Raw genomic sequence first — 11743 nt, forward strand, 5'->3', positions numbered from 1 at the left:
TTTCATGCCTTAAAACTACACTTCACTTAACCAAACCAACTTATCTCAATTTAATACTCCTAAATATCCAAAATCTCACTAGAACACTTGAATCTAAAAATCATACCATATTTTCAAACATGTTCTTAATCATTTCTAATACTCATAACTCCTTAGTTATACCCTTGACAAGTCAATTTTATCCTTAGGAATTCAAATACTAAACCATATCAACAATTCCCTTGAAAACCCACTTTACAAATTTGAACAAATAGCTTGAAATCACTTACCTTTGAAATGGATCTCATGGGAAGAGAAGATAGCAAAAGGGATTCCAGATTTTTCTTTTCTTCCTTTACCACATGTGATATATATCCCCTTAAAAATATAAAATTCCTTTCATTCAAAAAGACCATAATTCCCCTCTAATATCTCATATTTAATAATAAGTTCTAATCACAATGTCCAAAAGTAGTCCTTAAACTATTTAATTATTCTACTTAAACCATTAAATTTTAATTCCTTATATTTTGGTCATTAACATGATGTTTGGGATATTACAACGACCACATGTGATGGCAGTCGGTGCGACGGTCGGCGATGACACTCATAAACAACTTCAGTGAAATGAAGAAAGAGGGGAGAGAGTTTTCGAAGTTAAAGAGAGAAGAAACAGTAAAGTGAAGAAAATAGGTAGGTGAAAGGTTTTATACCCTAGCCAAACGAAGCCGTTCTTAAATCAAATATTGTGCGTTTTGGACTGAAGCATTTATTCACGCTTGCAGCCCTCGTTATTTTCTATTGTGTTCAATTTAATCCCCAATTTTGGTTTATTTCTTTATTCTTTTAATTTACATATCCTAATTTTGCTATTTTTTCTTTTATATTTCAATATTAACGTTTGGTTTATTTTTTAGGCCCCTCGACATTAATCGTGTTTTATATTTTAGTCCTTGTTTTAATTCTTCAATAGCATGTTTAATTTTGCATTTATTTCAATTTAGTCATTTGTTTAATTCACATAATTATTTAATATTTAATCCTTAATCATTTCTGTAAATTTTAATTTAGTTCCTAATTTGAAATTGATTCATTTAGTTGTAATTTAGTCCCTGATTTTTACTTTATTTCAATTTAGCCCTTATTTTAAATTATTTTACTAATTTCTCAATTTTACCTTTTTTCAGGTCATTCGAATCAAATTTTCGATGTTATACTTTAAATTGTTTTACTCATTTAATTCTTTAGCTTTGTTTATTTTATTTTCTTAATTTATTCATTCTTTTCTTTAAAATTATTAGATTATTTAACAATTATTGCAATTTCCTTTTTTTATTTACTTTTTCCAGGTATGTTCAGATACACTTTCTTAATTAATTTGAATTTAATTTAGTTTGTATTAACATGTTAATAATTAGATTCCAAGCTTAACCCTTTAAATTTCTAGTATTAACATTTCTATTCTTTTTAAATTTCAGCGTTTATTTTTGTTTGTTTGTTAATTTGAACTTGACATTTTATTTCATTTTTCGCATTTCATGATATATTTTAGCTTTGTTTCACTTCTAGTGCATGTAATTTACTTAGCATACATTCAATAAATAGAGGCAATGTCTTTTTGTATGGGGAATCTATAGAAAAGTCTCACATATACAAGTGAAGTGTGTTTTTGAGGATTGTTCATACGAAAAGACATTATTTTATATGGATAATCTATGAAAAATTCTCTCAGATACAAGGGATGTGTGTTTCCAAGGATTGTTTGTATAAAAGATTTATTTTTAATTAGATTATAATTTAAATATCACTCGAATTTATAATTTTCAAATTTAAAGATGACGTATAATCGAATAGATATCGATTTCGGGCGATGTGGGTGGTGCTTATCCTTCCCCACACATAATCGACTCTCGAACCCTTTTCAAAATGAATTTCTAGTTAAGCACAAGCTAGTCATTTTTTTGTCTTTTAAGTTGATTTTTCTTAAAATTATTTTAAAAGACATTTTTAGGTATTCGACCCACCTAACTCAAAGGTCGATAGTGACTCCAAAGCATTGATTTTCTCAAACCCATCTTTTTAAAATCAATCACCATAGCTTCGGATTAGTCGTTCAACCGCAACCAAACATTCAAAATGAGGAAAACAAAAAGGATGAAACTACCAATGGAAGTGGGGCTTTGATTTCTGGTGATTTAGGTATTGTCCAAGAGATCTGTGTGGTGTAAATGACGAGTTGGAGACAAGGAACGATATACTATGATTTCATCCTCATCAGATGGTGTATAAAGGAGATCGGGCATGATTTGTTTTGGGAAGACAAATGGATTTCAACTAGATCTACAACAATGGAGAGAGTTCCTATGGAATCTATCACTAGATTTATGACAAGGAAAAACAAGATGAATCAAATAGTGTGCTTTTGGTCTTGAACGACGATCGATGACGGTGGTTGGTGTAGTGGTCACCGACATTCAAAGGTGGTTGATGATTGGTCATGGGAGAAACCAAGCTTATGATGTAAAAGCTCACATCAGAAATGAAATGGGAAATGAAAAGGATAAGAAAAGAAAATTAAGAAATGCAGAAATGGTTCAAGCGCACGTGGAATTGGGAATTTATGATAAAGTGAGAAGGGAAACATTACAAGGTGGGTCCTTCAAGTTTTGTGAGAGCTTAATCATGCCTATTAGTTTCCATATAGTTATGGATATGACTTAATACTCTTATTTTGGTGATATGTGCTTATATATTTTGAAATATCGATTTTATGTCATGTTTTATTTTCATCACTGATATCTGTATTATTTCAACACTGGTTATTGGTTTTTTCTATTACTTATCATTGCCTATATTTTATTTTATTTTATTTGGATTGGATAATATTATTATTAACCATGTTTTTAAAGAAGTTATGATTTTTTAAAATTGAGAAAATTATTTTGTAATTTTTTATTGTAATCTGTTAGATCTGATCGTAACGAATAGACTGGTCTAGGGGTTTATATTGCCTAAAGAGAAAGTTGATTTCTACCTTCAATAATGTTGAGTTAATCGATCGATGTAATTGACCAAGTGGGGGTGAATTGGCAATTAAAAAATTTGGTGGAAGCTTTTGTTGAAAATTGAAAGTAATTGCACAACGATTTAGAGTTGTTCGACTTTCTCAAACAAAGTCTACGTCCACTACCTTAGCTATCCACACTAAGGATTTTCCAACAAATTCACTAATTTGTTCTTTCTTTTGAGGCCAAAGAGATAACCTTACAACTCCTTCAAGAATATACCACAATTCTTGAGAACACTCTTTCTCAAAGATAAGATTACAAATTTGCAAACTTAATGAAAAAACCTCACAAGGCAAATGTGTTTGCACAATTCTAGAACAAAGAAAGAACACTCAAGAATAATACAATTGAGCACAATGAGTGTTCTTGAAAGCAAAATGAATATTGAATGAAATAGGTTTGAAAGTGCTCAAACTTGAGGTTTGATGCTTTCTCTTTGATTCTCTCTTGATTCTTGTTGATTGTTGTTTCTTATATTTTATCAATGGCTTCTAAGCTTGTTTAAATACTCCTTCAATTGATTCTGAACGTTGGAGATGATTAGTGGAGTCAATAGAGCCGTTTAAGAGTGAAAATAATTAATAAAACTGCTTGGAGTGTGGGGGGAATCGGTACCCCCTCATAAGGAATCGGTTCATGCAGTGTAAAATTCAAATATTTCGACCGTTACACAGGGGGAAATCGGTACCCCCTAGGGGGAATCGGTTCCCTCCGAGCATTCTGTTATTTTCTCGGAGCCAAACCATTCAGGGGGAATCGGTACCCCCTTGGGGGGGAATCGGTTCCCTCTGGGTAATCTACCTATTTTGGTTTGATTTTAATTAAGAAATGATTTTTGGCTCGATTAAGGCTCGAAATATTTTTTAAATTTGTTTAAAAGATTAAAACATATTTTTACACTTTAGTAAGGATTAAAATGAACTTTGAAAGACTTGGAGTAGTTTTTGATATTTGAATAATTATATTGAATATACTTAGAAAATCTTTTGTAAAATATTAAAATTCATTTAACTTAATTTGTTATATCGAAACATCAAAATGTTTTCAACAATCTCCTTCTTTTTGATATAACAAAACATTTTAGTAATTTTAAGATTTTCTAATTGAAAATAAATTTTGAAATCAAGTTTTGAAATTACTCTCCATTGCTTTAACACTTCTCCCCCTTTTTGTTAAATCAAAAAGACTCTAAAACGTTTTTAAACAAGGTTTTGAAAACTTTAGCCAATTGATATTTAGAAATTTAAATCTTAAGCTGCTAAGATCACAATCAAGAGAAGATATTAGCCATTAGTTTCGTAATAAATATTCATTAAGGAAAATGAAATGGTAAAATTGGTCATATATCTAAAATGATGTAAATGGTGCACAAAATTAAAATTTAAGCAAATCCACATATATAGATAAGTTCAAATCATCCAAAAACAATATCAAACAAATTAAAACATCCAACAACCAAAGTAAAACAATCCAAAAGCATTCAAAATGTTGAAAACAATAAGGTCGAAGCTAAGCAAGAAAACAGGGCCTAATCGTCCATCGGTGGATCAGGAGGAGATAAGTGTGTCCAAATATTGGCCACATCATGTGAAAGTGCATCGACCCTCTCGTCCAAAGTGTCGAAACGATGATTTATCATTTCATTGGTAGCAGTCAGATATGATTCAATGGATGCAAACCTCATATCAAGATTCTCCATAAATGATCGAAAGTATGGAGGCACTTGATCTTTTTGCTGTGCTTGCTCCTCGTGCTGCTCCGGCTTACCGTCGGCTTCGTCAGCATCCGGAGGTTGCTCACTGGTACGAACCCATAGACACGTTTCTTCATTGACCTTTCATCCTGATTTAGTTAAAGAAAGAGGTTGATTTGAGTTTTGAAAGGAAAAGAGGCATCAAGACCAACCCTAAGCTCAGCTTTTGAAAACATATTACTCAGAATACAACCTTAAACTAGAGATGAACAGAGTTTCTTGTTAGGAACAAGGTTTACAGTTTCGATAATTTTGACAAAGATAATATGAGGTAGGTTTATTTTAAGATTATTTTGGATGCAATGTAGCCAAAAGAGATCCGAGGTTCGAAGAGTAGAGTATCTGCCTTCGGATGGTCGAAACCACCAAGAGATCATAAGATGAAGAAAACAGTCATGGAGATCTAAAACACTCGCATTATCCCTTCGTTTATACTGAGAACCTACCATTTGTTTTTCATTATCTAAGCCTGCATTATCTAATCCTAATATGTTGGCTATGTAATCTGGGTCAATGTAAAAGAATTATCCTAGAAGATAGGATCGTATTCCTATGGTTGCGGTTTTAGCTCGGTTTTAAACGCAAATGGCATTAGAGTAGAGGATATGAACGAGTTGATGATAAACTATTGGTTCAAGTTCGAAGAGTTTATCAAATTTCCACTCTTGTAGGGTACGACTATGTCGAAAATTGTGTCTAACATGGCTTGAAGAGATGGGATTACTTCTTCCCAGATTTTGTAAGACTCAAAGTATTGAGAATACCTAAAGAAAAGATTTTGTCTATGACCAGGTTCATTGAAGAACGAATTCTAAATGGTCATATTTGGATCATCGGGATTAGGATTAGGAATTTGTTAGATAGGAGGAGGATTTGGAGGTGAGTTAGGAGGTTGGTTTGATCGACTAGAGGAAGGTCTAGAACGTTTGTGAGACATAACGTAAGATAATCGGAATGGAAAGAGTAACCTGCAATTTTAAACACATGTATGCAACAAATATCAATCCCAAAACTCAAATGAGTCCTCAATATTTCAAGGTTCTCTAAAACAATCCTAATGGGCAAAGTTTTGAAAAACTATTGAAAAATAAAGTTTGAAAGTCTTAATACGTATAGTTTTCATGAAAGATAACATAATTGAATAAAAACATCATTAATTTTTGAAAATAATTTTTTTTTATTTTATTTTGAAATTCTCAGAAAACTTTGAAAAATTGTTCGTTTTTGATGAAATTTGTTGTAAAATCTAGTTTCTAAACACTAAACAATCAATACCTGATATAATGTTCAATCTAGAACTAATTAAAACTATTCCTAAAATCAAAAATTGATAAAATAGAAGTTTTAGAAAAATACCTTGAATATTTTCGGATTTAAGCGAGATTGGATGAAGTTTGCACGATTTTAATGATTCTAGCAGGTTTAGGATATGAAATATGAATTGATTCCGACTAGAAATCGATGTTTTGAAGCAAAGTAGAGATTTAGGGAGATGGAGAGAGTGAACAACGAAATAGAAAGAGAAAGGGTTTTGAGAGAAAGAGTGATATTTGGGGCGTTTACTAGCAGACCCCGTGGGGGTATCGATTCCCTCCAGGGGGAATCAGTTCCCCTTCAAAGAGGGAATCGGTTCCCCTTCAAGGGGGTATCGATTCCTCCTGTACCAAAATGCTAAAAAATCTGATTTTAAACACTCAAAATGCTAAATTAATTTGTTCTAACGGTATTGGCAACTCATATATTGAAATTTAATCATGTTCAATCAATCAATTTTATCCTTAAACTACATTTGAACATAAAATTAATTTTCACTAAGAATCATAAACTCCCCCTAACTAAAAGCAAAGAATGCAATCAAAAATTATTATTATTATTATAAGCATTTTTCATTTATTCTTAAAAGTGCTAAAATTAATTTAAACACTAAGTAAAGATAGGTCAGTTAAACCTAATTCTCTCCTAAGTGTCCAAAATCTTTCTTTGTCTAAAGGTTTTGTAAAGATATCTGCTAATTGATGCAAAGTATCAACAAATTCTAGAACTACATCTTCTTTAGCGATATGGTCTCTAATAAAGTGATGTCTAATTTCAATATGCTTAGTTCTAGAGTGTTGGATGGGCTTTTTAGTGAGACGAATAACACTAGTATTGTCACACTTGATAGGAATGGTACCTACTTCAATTCCATAATAAAAAAAAGTTGTTGTTTCATCCATATAACTTGTGCACAACAACTACCAGCTGAAATGTATTTCGCTTCAGTGGTAGATAATGCAACATAATTTTGTTTCTTTGAAAACCAAGAAATCAACATATTTCCAAGGAATTGGCAAGTACCAGAGGTGTTTTTCCTATCTAATTTGCATCCTCCATAATCTGCATCAGAGAAGGCATGCAAGCTAAGCTAGTGTCTCTAGGATACCAAAGTCCTAAACTAGGAGTATCTTTAAGGTATCTAAAGATTATCTTAACAACTAGTAAATGTGATTCCTTAGGACATGATTGAAATATAGCACATAAGCAAACACTAAACATAATGTATTGTCTACTTGCAGTTAGATAAAGCAAAGAGCCAATCATTGACCTATATAATTTAACATCCACACATTTACCTCATTCATCTTTGTCAAGCTTTGTTGATGAGCTCATTGGAGTGTCATGAGGTTTCCCATTTTCCAGTCCAAACTTCTTGAGCATATATTTGACGTACTTAGCTTGATTTATGAAGATGTCATCTTTTCTTTGCTTGATTTGGAGTCCCAAGAAAAATGAGAGATCCTCCATCATGCTCATTTCGAATTCACTTTGCATTAGCTTATAAAATTCTTGGCAAAGAATATCATTAGTAGAACCAAATATTATATCATCAATATAAATTTTAACTACTAATAAATCTTTACCTTTATGCTTTAAAAACAATGTAGTGCCAACCTTCCCTTTTGAAAAACCTTTTTCAATTAAAAAGTTTGACAATCTTTCATACCAAGGTCTAGGAGCTTGTTTTAAACCATTAAGTGTTTTTTTCAATTTAAGAACATGATTTGGAAATTTTGAATCTTCAAAACCAGGAGGTTGTTCCACATACACTTCTTCTTTTATAAAACCATTTAAAAATGCACTTTTAATATCCATTTGGTATAATTTAAATTCATTGAAACATGCAAATGCTAATAACATTCTAATTTCTTCTATCCTAGCTACGAGAGCATATGTTTCATCATAGTCTATGCCTTCTTCTTGAGTATAGCCTTGAGCAACAAGTCTAGCCTTGTTTCTCACTATATTACCACTTTCATCAAGCTTATTCCTAAATACCCATCTAGTACATACAATAGATTTATTATTAGGCCTTTCAACTAATGTACATACTTTACTTCTCATAAATTGATTTAACTCTTCTTGCATAGCCATAATCCAATGTTAATCATTTAATGCTTCTTTAATATTCTTAGGCTCTATGCATGAGATAAATGCAACATAATTACACATATTTATAAGAAAAGATCGAGTTGTTACCTCTTTGGATGGATCACCTATCATTTCACCATCCTTGACATAGTTGTATTCCCTTGGTTAAGAGACTTCCCTTTCTTCAATGGTTGGATTCTCGAGGGGATCTTGAGTTTCCTCATCTTTCGTTTCTTCCTTTGATGATGGTTCTCCAACGTCATGTCCAACGTCATTTATGTTTATAATACCTACATCATCATTCACACAAGAATCTTTCCTCGGAAGGGGATTATCATCGAAAACAACATGTATAGACTCTTCTACAACTGAAGTTCTTTTATTAAATACACGATAAGCTTTAGAATTTAAGGAATAACCCAGAAAAATTCCTCCATCACTTTTAGCATCAAATTTGCCAAGATTGTCTTTACCGTTGTTTAAAACAAAACATTTACATCCAAAAGGATGAAAATAACTAATGTTTAGGCTTTTTATTTTTAAAAATTTCATATGGAGTTTTCTTCAAAATAGGCCTAATCATTACTCGATTAATAACATAACAAGCGGTATTTGTGGCTTCCGCCCAAAAATATTTTGGCAAATTGTTTTCACAAAGCATGGTTCTAGCCATTTCTTCTAAAGTTTGATTTTTCCTCTCACCAACTCCATTTTGTTGAGGGGTTCTAGGTGCTGAAAAATTATGGCTAATACCATTAGAATTACAAAATTTAGTAAATCAAGATTTTCAAATTCACTTCCATGATCACTCCTAACACTAGTTATAGAGTAACCTTTTTCGTTTTGGATTACTTTTGAAAATGTGATGAATTTTTCTAATGCTTCATCTTTAGTACTTAAGAATAGAACCCAAGTATATCTAGAATAGTCATCTACCAATACAAATGCATATTGTTTTCCACCCAAGCTAGTAGTTCTAGATGGTCCAAAAAGATCTAAATGGATCAATTGTAATACTCTACTAGTGGATACGTCATTAATGGATTTAAAAGAAACTCACTTTTGTTTTCCTTTAGCACAAGCATCACAGATTTTATCATTATCAAATTTTAGCTTTGGCAACCCTCTAACTAAGTCTCCTTAAATTAGTCATTGCAAAACACTCATACTAGCATGTCTTAGTCTCCTATGCCATAACCAACTATCATGCTCATCTTTAGCAACTAGGCATAAATTAGTCATATTTATAGAATCTAAATGCACCATGTAAATGTTTCCTATTCTATGACCAACAAGCATAATCTGATTAGATGCAATGTCAATGACTTTACAACCATTAATATCAAAAATGACATTGAATCCCTTATCGCACAATTGACTAATACACAATAGATTATTCTTTAATCTATTCACATATAAAACATTCTTAATTTGTATGGAAGAGATATTACCTATAATGCTTATACCTTCAATGTGACCTTTTGAGTTATCTCCAAAAGTCACCTCTCCTCCATTTTTGGCGTTGAGCTCTATGATCCGTTTTTTGTCTCCGGTCATGTGTCTTGATCATCCACTATCAAGGTACCATGAGTTTGAATTTGTTTATCGTGCCTTGTAGCAATGCTCATTTTCCTACAAACATAGATTAATTTTTGATTTTTGGTACCCAAATTCTTTTGGGTCCATATTCATTAGTTTCGAAAATCCTAGTCCCCTTAGGAATCCATTTGTGTAGGATATCCTTATCTTTAGTAGTAATTAGTTCTTTAGGAACCCATATACTTATAACAATTTTTCCAAAGGTTCTTTGGGGACCTCTATGATTATAGTTTTTAAAACTTTTCTAACAAAGTTGGATTTTGAATTTTCTCCATTTTCAAAACGTTTTGTTCCAACTTTATCAAAAGAAGTTTTATGATCATCAATTTTCTTTTGATGATCATCATTGACCTTTGAAAGTAAATTTTGCAAATCAAATTTTTTCTTTTCAAACTCTTCTAGTTTGATTTGCAAATTTTTTATTTTACTTTCAAGATCATTGTTGGTTTTGGACATAAGACTATTTTCACTCTTTAATTTTGAAATATCATTTTTGTATTTTGAAAATAAAGTCTTATAATCCGAAGCCAACCCATTATAATCCTCTAATAACTCATCATAAGATAATTCATTCGAATCGAATGAGTTAAAGGTTACCTTAGAATCTTCCCCGAATGCCATCAAGCACAAGTTTGCTACTTCTTGTTCCTCTTCATCGGAGCCTTCTTCATCGCTCCATGTAGCAACATGAGCCTTGTGCTTCTTCTTGGATTGACCCTTTTTCTTCAATTGAAGGCAATCGTATTTGACATTCCCGGCTTTTTGTATTCGTAGCAAATGATCGGGTCCTTCTCCTTTGGTTCAGTTTTGAAGCCTTCATTTCGTTTGAATTTTCTTCCTCGGTTGGGCCTCATTAATTTTCTGAACCGTTTGACAAATAATGTCATTTCCTCGTCATCGTCATCTTCATTTGAATCACTCTCATCTTTTGTGGATTTGAGAGCAACTCCAACGTTCTTCTTCTTCTCCTTCTCCTTCTCCTTTGGTGTCTCATCAATCTTATCGAGGTCTACCTCATCTTGAAGCATCATTTCATGAGTGAGGAGTGAACCGATTAGTTCTTCAAGAGTTAAGGACTTTAAGTTCTTAGCCTCGATGATTGTCGTCTTCTTTGATTGCCACGATTTTGGAAGTGAGTAAACCAACTTCCTCACAAGCTTTTCATTTGGAATGATCTCTCCATATGATGTGAGACCATTGAAAATCGTGGAAAATCTATCCGTCATAGCTTTGATGTCTTCATCCGGTTTCATCCTGAAATTTTCATAGCTATGAGTTAGAAGACTAATTTTAGATTCTTTTACCTCGTCGGTGCCTTCATGAGTGACTTGTAGTTTGTCCCATATCTCTTTGGCGGTTGTACAAGATGAAACTCTCCCATATTCATTCGGTCCAAGAGCACAAAAGATAATATGGATGTCTTTGGAGTTGAGCTAGAACATTCTTGTTTCTCATTCACTCCACAATCTTGGATGAGTGGAAGGTTTGATGTATCTGTCTTCTATAATATTTCATGCTCCCATGTCACTTTCTTGAATGAAATACATCATCTTATTCTTCCAATAAGCATAATTAGCTCCATTGAAGAAAGGAGGCTTGTTAACGGGCAATGAATCAAGACCGAAGTCGGAGTTTGAAGTGGAGGCCATTGATGACTTGATTATCGATGTAACTCTTCCCAGATCTACTTAAGAGGCAATTAAACCTTCAAATGAGTCAAGCTCTTATGCCAATTGTTGAGTTAATCGATCGATGGAATTGGCCAAGAGGGGGTGAATTGGCAATTAAAAATTTTGGTGGAAGCTTTTGCAGAAAATTGAAAGTAATTTCACAACGATTTAGAGTGGTTCGACTTTCTCAAACAAAGTCTACGTCCAATACCTTAGCTATCCACACTAAGGTTTTCCAACAAATTCACTAATTTGTTCTTTCTTTT

Source organism: Hibiscus syriacus, unplaced genomic scaffold, assembly GCF_006381635.1.
Source record: "Hibiscus syriacus cultivar Baekdansim isolate YM2019G1 unplaced genomic scaffold, ASM638163v2 tig00002840_pilon, whole genome shotgun sequence".
In the NCBI taxonomy this organism is placed as follows: Eukaryota; Viridiplantae; Streptophyta; class Magnoliopsida; order Malvales; family Malvaceae; genus Hibiscus; species Hibiscus syriacus.